The sequence below is a fragment of the Arvicola amphibius genome, chromosome 10 (assembly GCF_903992535.2).
Source record: "Arvicola amphibius chromosome 10, mArvAmp1.2, whole genome shotgun sequence".
In the NCBI taxonomy this organism is placed as follows: Eukaryota; Metazoa; Chordata; class Mammalia; order Rodentia; family Cricetidae; genus Arvicola; species Arvicola amphibius.
This window is the reverse complement of record NC_052056.1, coordinates 617,918-627,512: the sequence shown is the minus strand read 5'-3', so window position 1 is coordinate 627,512 and position 9,595 is coordinate 617,918.

Below are 9,595 nucleotides of genomic sequence, written 5' to 3'. Positions count from 1 at the left end.
TAAACCTTAAAATGAGCAAAGACAAGACTAGACAAAATATTACTATGAACCTGAGTAGACCTTAGAAATTTATAAATCTTGATTATCAAATATACCTTATTTATCAAGCATATGTTACTTATCTAAATTTTCTAGAAGCTTGATATTAACTTGTATGGGAGTAAGCAGGGTTATCACACTATATGGTTCCTAAGAGTTACTTTGTTTAAAGAGGTTGCCATTTTGTGCATTTTCATCCTTCAAAGTCCATACAAAATTTCCCAAGGGGAAAGGCATAAAGGAACTCTCATAACACATAATGAGAATCATTAAAAATTAAAGTAAAAAGGTGCTGGAGAATTGTGATCCGCAAAGTATGTATGTCTAACTACCTATATCTTTGCTAACCATTGAACATGAAGCTGCTAAAAAAATTTGGATAAATACATGTTTGATAATCAAGATTTATAAACTTCAAAGGTCTACTCGGGTTCACAGCAATATTTGTCTAGCTTATAATGGTACACCATAAAAGGATCAGTAAAGTTATCACTCTCTCTATGGACCGTATTTATGATTTAAATTTTTATTTTGATATTAGAAGAGCTTTGGCTCAAAAACTGTTACTTTTTAAGAGTAAATCTAACAGGGGTAGAATGGAATGTAGTCCTATTATAAAACCTATTAAATTATTGCAAACTGTTAAGGATAATGAAGACATGAAAATTAATGATCAGTTACCTTATAAATGATGAAATTCTTTAATGTGTTCAGAACTTTACTTGTAGTCATTCCAAATACTAATGTAATTAATTACAGAAATAAGCCTCCTGTGTATGTTTTCAAAATTAAACCTAAAACGTAACTAGAAGTAAACAGTTTGTCTAGTTTAGATACTTAATAGAGAATTGTCCTCAAATGTGACTGGACACTGGGCTTTTATTTCCCAGCCACTCAGACCTAAATAATCACACAAAATTATATTAATATTATATTGATTATAACACTATTTGGCTAATGGTTCAGGCATATTTCTAGCCAGCTCTTAAATTAACTCACTTCTATTAGTCTATGTATTGTCACATGGCTGTGGTGTTTCCTCATTTTCTACATGTCTTGTTTCCTCCGTGGCTGGTTTGCATCTCTTTGACTCTGCCTATTCTCTCTATATATCTCTGTTAGTATTTCCCACCTGGCTTTACTCTGCTAGGCCATTGACCAAAAGAGCTTCATTCATCAACCAATAAAAGCAACACCTTTACAGAAGGACATCCCACATCACTCAAATGTCTCAGAGATCTGGTAAATATTGCATTTAAAGTGCTCAGCAATAAAGCTTTTCATGATAGAGAAAAATGCTAGCTCCTAACCGTGGCCCTAATCTCCTCCAATAAAGATGAAAGGTCACAGAACTCCACCTGGAGGTTTTTTTATGTGGCAAAGTTGGCCACTGGGTGCAAAACTGCCCTTCATTTCTCCTATAGCCTCTGTCCAGACTGTGAACAAACAGGAGACTAGGGAGTTGATGGCCTTGTTTAGACAAGGCCAGCCAGGTCTCCCAGGCTCCTACTCCACAGAAACGTCTGTCCCATCTTCTGTGCCTGACATCTAAAGCCTGAACCTGCCCTGGGACCTCTGCCCCCAGTGACTACAGAGGAACCCAGGGTGATTGGCCAGGTAGCAAGTAAGTCTGTCATTTTTAATAGATTTGGAATCTGCTTGGTCTTTGCTTCTTTCTTATTCCAGTAGAATTTATGCTTCTCGGATCTCTGGTGGTGCTGACTAGGCTAATGATAGTTTCATCAGTTCAACAGCAGCAACCAAGGCTTCAGCTGCCCCCCCAGTTCTCTTCATGTGTAGAAATCAGCCCTCACTTCCCTAGCGCTATTACTAGGTCTAGACAGTTGACCTTGACACCAGACTCAGAAAAGAGATTAAACCCACAAAACAGATTTCAAAGTAACTTTTTTTCCTATTCATTTATTAAAGAAACTCACTTTACAATGAATGGACTACTCTCGTTAATCAACCAACCGTATCTTGTGGTGAACAACTATATAGAAAATGTTATAAAGTTTATGGAAGATGTGAGGATGTGAAGCTTGAGTTAGATTTCCTCTCTTATTCCTGATATTGACTGACTGACTATAGATTTAAGAGCAGCAAATTTACCAACTCCTCCTGCAAGGCTATAACTGTTTTCATTTATAAACCTCAGGCGTCAGGCCTCACTGTCCTAGAGCTACTAGGTCCCCAGCAGTGGACGACAATGACCTTGCTCCCAGACTCTGAAAGGAGATAACCTCACAGATGTTTTTAACCCAGAATCATTTTTGGGTTGCCAAGCTTTTACTATGACTCAAGGGTATGAGCCCGTTGCCTTTTCTGTACTGTGGATTTCAGTACAGATTATAAACAGTGGCAATGTTAATATATCTAAAACTTTTATTTTTTGTTTGTTTTTTAAGACAAGGATTCTCTGTATAACAACTCTGGCTGTCCTGCAACTTGCTCTATAGACCAGGTTGGCCTTGAACTCACAGAGATCCAGCTGCCTCTGCCTCTGGAACATTGGGATTAAAGGTATGCACCACCACTGCCTAACTAAAACATTTTTATAAACAAAAAATAAATTCGTATAAGTTTCATAGAACTGTCTTGAATCCACCTCTCACAGGTCACATAGACTCCAGGTAAGTGCTCCTAAGTTTCCCGACCCCTCTTTTTTCCCCCAAACTTTTTAATTGTACCTCCTCTCTCCAGGCTATCTGTCCTAGAAGATATCAAATCACTACAGAATTTCCCAGCACCTTGCCAGTTTGGGGTGTTGCTTCAGAATCTGCATCCTAGAGGCTCTGAGGTAGCTAGCCCTAAGTGGTTCAGTCTCACAGACTATGCCAACTCAGCCTGTACTTCTCTAGCCCTAGAAGGTCTCACAGAGCCTGGACAGTGAGTAAAACAGCCTTCTCTTCCTGGCCTTGGCCAACTTTCCAGGTTTCTTGGGTCTCCAACAATGACACCCCAATGTCAGCATACAGTAATCATAGAAAAGGTTACATCACCTACTTATCATTTATTTATTATTTTTAAAAAAAGCTTTATTGTTAGGTATCCAACCCAGAACAAATGACTCTTTGAAGTGCCCATTAATATGCCAAAGTGGGCACTGGCTCCCAGGTTCTCTCAGTATCCCTCAGTCTCTACCTATTACAGGGCCTTCCTGGTTGGCCTGCCCTGCCCCCTACCCTGAACTCCCCGACTACAATGAAAGAACTTTATCATTTATAAAGATGAGTATTACTTTTGTTCCTGAACAGTCTACAATTCGTTAGCAGCTCACATAAGTCTAGGACTTGACATCACATTCCTGTCAGGTTTAGCCTTAAAAATAATGATTTTTAATTGCCCTTCTAGTATCAAAATAAAACCTTTTAACAAATGATAATGGGTTCAGTAAAGAAACCAAACTAGCCATTCTGTAGGTAAAAATGGAACAAGGCTGTACCAGTCTCTGTTAAGGCTGTCTTTTGGGAAGGCAAGGAAAAGTGGCAAGGGAAGGATCCCTGTGTGAAATGGGAGAAGGAAAAGGGGGGCTCATGAGTTGGGGTGCGGCCCATTAGCAGGGACTGAGGGAGCACAGAGGCCAGCACCCTTAACAGGTCATGGGAGCCTCTGTTCAAATGCCCAACTCTGGGAAAAGAACTCTCCTGGGAGACCAGGCATTCCATTATAGAATATATATATCGTATTTATCACACATATGCTCCTGTTTATTTAAGTTCTCTAGAAGCTTGGTGTTGAACACTTGGCAAAGACAAATAATGTAAGGGTCTTATAGATAAATAGCCCTTTGTTGGAAAGACACCTGGTGTCTTTCTAGAGAACCGAAACTTAAATTCAGTTGTAAAAAGCAAGAGAGCTTAACCCTTTCATTCCTAGGCATGGAGAAGAGAGTTCATTGTAGATAAAAGGGAGAACATGCTCAGAGACAGGAACATCTGGAAGGGTCCAGCATGAACACGCTCCTGAGCCATGTGAGGACAGGAGTATGGGAGAAAGGAGAGGAGCCGATGACCAAGAAAGGTGAACTGGACCAAGAGACTGGCCAAAGAACTGGTATAGCCAAAACGGCTGGGTTATGTAGGGACCAGAGGGTCCAGGAGAAGGATAACCCAGCTACTCTGTTATCGTTTGTTAAAAGGTTTTATTTTGATACTAGAATGAAGGGCCCAAAAATGTAGATTCCAGAAATAGGAATGTAGAAATAAAAAAATATAAAGTTGTAAGCCTAGGAGAATGAGAACAGACTGTCAGCAGCTCTCTCAGTAGCGTAAGGATTAACTAGTAACAGTGGGTTACTCCGCCTTACAACCCATAGCTCTGTTTACAAGGTCAAAGCATCTCTCTGCAAACTGAGAGCTAGCCTACGGATATGAGCTGAGTCAACTTTTAGGAGATAGATATATAACCTCTGGATTATGCATTATCCCTGTAAGTCCCAATTCCCCATCTGGCTTTCCGGTTCCCCCTCAGGGCCACTGGAGAGTTCAGGAATCCCATTAAACCTGGATATTTTTTATATTTTTTAATTTGGCTTGTTGTGATTTGGCTTGATTGGGATTTTTGTGTTGGCAGAGAGCTCACGTTAGGAAAATTTCTAACAATCCTTGCTGTGTGAAACTGGCAGCATCGTAGGGGAGAGCACAGGGCTTCAGTAAACACCACCTGGAAGTACCAAGAAAGACAATCAATTAAGCACAAACATTAGTTTAACTGAAAAATTCTGTTAATGGAGATTGTAAAGTAAGGCAATCTGCATCTGAGTTTTACCATGAGATTGTAAAGCTTCCTCTGTTCAAACCTAATGCTTGGTGCCCCTACTATAAAAAGGTGGGTTCAGAAACCTGCCTTTGCCACAGCCTTACAAAATCCATCTCTGGCTGTGGTCTCAGCTAGCTGATAAGCTTATTGTGCCCCATGGAGATTTATTTTATTTTGTTTTTTCCTGGATTCTGGTTTCTGGAATAAAGTTTGCTTCTGGTTTATTAGACTTTGGTGGACTATCCCCATCTTTGCACAACACCTCCCCCCCCCCAGACCTAACATAGAAGATCTTCAATTCAAAATCATTATTTTTAAGGGTAAACCCAACAGGAATATAATGTCAAGTCCTAGACTTATGAGAGCTGCTAACGTATTGTAGACTGTTTAGGAACACAAGTAAATAGTCATCCTTATAAATGATCAAGTTCTTTGATTGTGGTCATGCTAAGTATTGATGTAATTAATTACAGGGATAAACCTTACTTGGTCCCCTGTATATATCTTCAGCAAGTACCTAAAAGCAAAGTATGTCTATACCTAATAGACAGAAAGCCCTCAGATGCTCATAGATCTACAGAATATAGCATTTAAAATGTTTAATTAAAAAGCTTTTGGGATTTGGGAGCGAAAAAATACATATAACTCAATAAAAAACAAGTTAAAAATTTTTTTAAAGTTTTTTTTTTTGCAATAGAGAAACATGGCATCTCCTGGCAGCACCCCTACCTATTTGCTCCAAAAAAAGATGGATGGGAACAGAAGAACCTCTACCTGGAACTTGCTTCGAATGTGACAATGCTTTTCACCTCAACTGCTGCAAAGACCCTCTTCAGATGGACAAACAGGGCACTGGGGAACCAGCCACCGTGAGTTGCCTAAACAAAGGTAGACTGGTCCTCCTACGAGTCCCCACTCCACAGGAAGTCTGTCGGACCTTCTGGGGCCTGGCAAACCTAGGCCTCCCAGCTGAAACTGATGTTGCCCTGAGACCTCTGCCCTCAATGACTATGGAGGATCTTGCGGGTGGCTGTCTAGGTAGCCAGCAAAGTAAATGTCTTTCATTTTAATCGCCAACTCAGGTAACATTTATCCTTCTAAGAACTCAGATGCTGTTTGACGACTAGGCTAGAGGTAGCTTTGTCAATCTAACAGCAGCAACCAGAGCTTCAGCCGCCTTCTCAGTTGTCTGTGTGAAATTCAGGCCACGGGCCTCACTCTCCTGGAGCCAATACTAAGTCTAGACACAGTTTTCCTCATAACCAGACTCAGAAAAGAGATCAACTCACAAAACGGATTTCAGTATAACTACCATTACTTTGTTTAAAGGAACTTACTTTGCAGTGACTGCTCTCAGTAATCAGCCACCTGTATTTCCTGGTGAATTAGAAAGAAATTCTTGTAGGCTCCAGAGAATTTAAGCAATTAAGTTTGAGATGACATAATTGTGCCCCTTAGCTATGCTTAAAAGGAGCCTACACTTTCCTCTCTGGGGTTGTTGCCATTTTGTACAGGTGAACAACCCCATGCATGTGGTATAATAAACACTCTTTGGGGCTGGAGAGATGGCTCAGCGGTTAAGAGCATTGCCTGCTCTTCCAAAGGTCCTGAGTTCAATTCCCGGCAACCACATGGTGGCTCACAACCATCTGTAATGAGGTCTGGCGCCCTCTTCTGGCCTGCAGGCATACATGCAGACAGATTATTGTATACATAATAAATAAATAAATGCTAAAAAAAATAAACCACTCTTTGTTCTTACATACTATTTGAGTCTGAGGTCTTCCTTCAGCATTTCCTTGAATCCTACAGGAACTGACACATCCTTCCTTTTTATCTATTTATTTTTCATTCAAGGGGAAGATGGCACTTGTTTCAAGAGAAGGAAAAGGAGGACATTATTGTAATGACAGGTCTCAGCTCAGACTAGAAATGCTGCCCTGGTGAGTTTAGCAGCATCCAGCTCTGTGAGCCACAAAGAGCTCTGACACAATGCTTCCACTTTGCAGGGTATGCTGACATCTGGTCAAAGCATCTGAGAATTATAGCAGATTTACCCTCTTGCTGGTATCTTAGTTACTTTTCTATTGCTGTGATAAAACACCGTGACCAGGCACTGGTGTTGCACACCGTTAATCCCAGCACTCAGGAGCCCCAGTTAGAGGAATTTCTGTGAGCTTGAGGCAAGTCTTGTCACCAGGTCTACACAAAGAAACTGTCTCAAAAAAAAAATAAAAAACACCATGACCAAGGAAACTTGTAGTAGGAAAGGTTTATATGGGCCTATGGTTCCAGAAGGATAAGAGTTCACCATGGAAGGGTGGAGGCACAAAGTACCTAGAATGGCGATCAGACTGAGAGCTCACACCTTGAACTGCCAGCACAAAGCAGAGAGAGTGAGCTAGAAATGACATGAATCATTAAACTCTCAAAGCCTGCACCCAGTGACGTATTTCCATCGGCAAGATCATACCTCCCTAACTGCCCAAACTGGGGACCAAGTGTGTTCAAATGTCCGAAAGTGTGGGGACATCTCATCCAAACCACTACAGCAATGAGCGGCCTGCCTGCTGTCTCCATCAATGTCTTTGGTAACTGGAAAGGATGACCAGAAAGCAGGACCGGTGGTTATCACTGTTATTCTTTTGGTCCCCGCCCCTTTGCAAGCCATGCCCACTCCTGCTACCTCTGACCTCTGGTCACCATCTTGGTTCCTTCCCTTCTCACTGTCCCCTCTGGCGTGTGCACACATGTCTGTCTCTGTCTCTGTCTTTCTCTCTCTCTGCCCCCTTTCTCCCCTTTCCCTCCATAACCCCTCTAAATAAATATTTAACATGAACATGTCCTGTCTGTCCATGTCTCTGACTCCTATCCGGCCGCCCCCGCAGGCTAGCACTTCCCGCCGCTAGCTGTTCCCGACCCGCCGGGCACCCACTGTGAGCTCGCCGAGGTCAATGCTCTGGCCACCGCTCTGGGACTGGCAGCAGACTCTGCCTTGGGACTGGCTGTTCCCAGAGTTGCCTGCCTACAGCCGCTCGGGACTCGCCAGCATTTCCCGCCGTGGGGATTTTTAAAAAATAAAATTGGTGCCCACACCTTCCCTTTCAGTCAGGAAGCTGGAAATGACCTCTGGCTATGAACCGTTTTCTGATTCCCAAGGTCTCTTGACCCCACTGTTATCGTTCATGGCCAGCCTAGGATGGTCCCAAGAGGGTAGCAGAGGGTGGCCGGAGGCTGAGGCAGGCAGGAGGGCAACAGACAGAAACGCCATGCCAAGCCTAAAGAACTTGGGTATAGAGTTTATTTAGTGGGTTATAGAGGGGGAGGGGAGAAATGAGGGAGGGGGACAGAGAAAGTGAAAAAAGAGGGAAAAGGGAAGAGAGAGGCAGAGGCTGCCAGAGACTGCATCTTCAGAAGAAGGAGAGAGAGAGAGAGAGAGAGAGAGAGAGAGAGAGAGAGAGAGAGAGAGAGAGAGAGAGAGAGAGAGAGAGATTAAGGCCAGAGATCTGCTTGCCCCCTCAGTGGAAAGTTGGGGGGTACAGGGATGCTCAGGACTTGTCTCTTAAAAGGGACAGGGTACCCAAGTAACAGGGCAGGCCAGCTGATTACAACTCTCACTACCTTTGCTCCCAGCCTCCTCTAGTTTAAATCAGGGCACACTTGTATCTATCTGTCTGCTGCAACTTAGAAACTTTTCTTCAGTCCAAACACCCTGCATGAAACCTCTGAGAAGTAGTAACATACACAGAAGAGAAAACAAACAGGAGGCCCAGGAGCTGAGAGACTTCCCCTGAGACAACCACAGCCTAAGAAGTGGAGATCTGGGTTTGTTCTATAATTGTTTCAGGCCTGGACACCATCAAAACAGTTTGGGTGGTCCTGCAGCAAGGCAATCAGAGTGTAGGGCCATTAGCAGTCTCAGGCAGGTTCTTCGAAAGCCACCCACTGATCCCAGGCCAACTCAGTTCTTTCTCCTGTGTCTTGGCTTCCTCTTCTTGCCACACACCCTAGACCTACTCCCCCCCACTGCCCACTGATCACACAGCTGCCCGCCCTCCAGGGATCCTCACTGTCCTAAAGCACCTCCCACCTAGATTCCCTCCAGCTTTCTCCTTTTCCCCCTGAGCTCTGAATCTGCTATCTGATTCTCAGCACAGACTGAGGTCATTTCCCAAGAACCAGAGAAAAGAAACTGAAACGAAGTCTGAGCCGACTGAGAAATGCAACGGGGAGGGGGGAAGAGGGAGCTAGTAATAGGGCGGAGACCAGCAAAACAAAGCAGAGCACAGGATGACATCATCATGACTGAATCTGCCTCCCCGTCATCATGCATTCTACAGCCGCAGAAACATTGTACACCATGCTCGATCCTAACTGTAAGAGTCACCAGCTTGACGAGGTGCTAGCCACAGACCCTGCCCCCAGCCACAGAAACAGAGGTCAGACCCTGTGACAAGACTCTGCTCCTTAGAGAACACACAGGGAGCCTGGTGTCTGTCCTGCCAGTTTCCAGCGCAGGCAGCTCAGGAAAAGGGCTGCAGTAAGCAAGTCCCTGTGTTCTGAGGAGAGGCACTCACTTTCCTGTGCTGGGGGATGTTCTCTGCAGTGCGGGGCTCTGCTTTGAAAGGTGCAATAGGGCTCAGGGTCTGCCCCTTCTTCAAGAAAGCCAGCACCTGTCACCCTCACCAGTCCTGCAGGAGCAGTCTGCTCAGCCCTCAGGACCTGCTGTCACAAGTTGCCCAGAAGGGCTGGCAGGGTTCCTGGGTGACTCCTGGGATCCTTTGTCTCTGTCCCT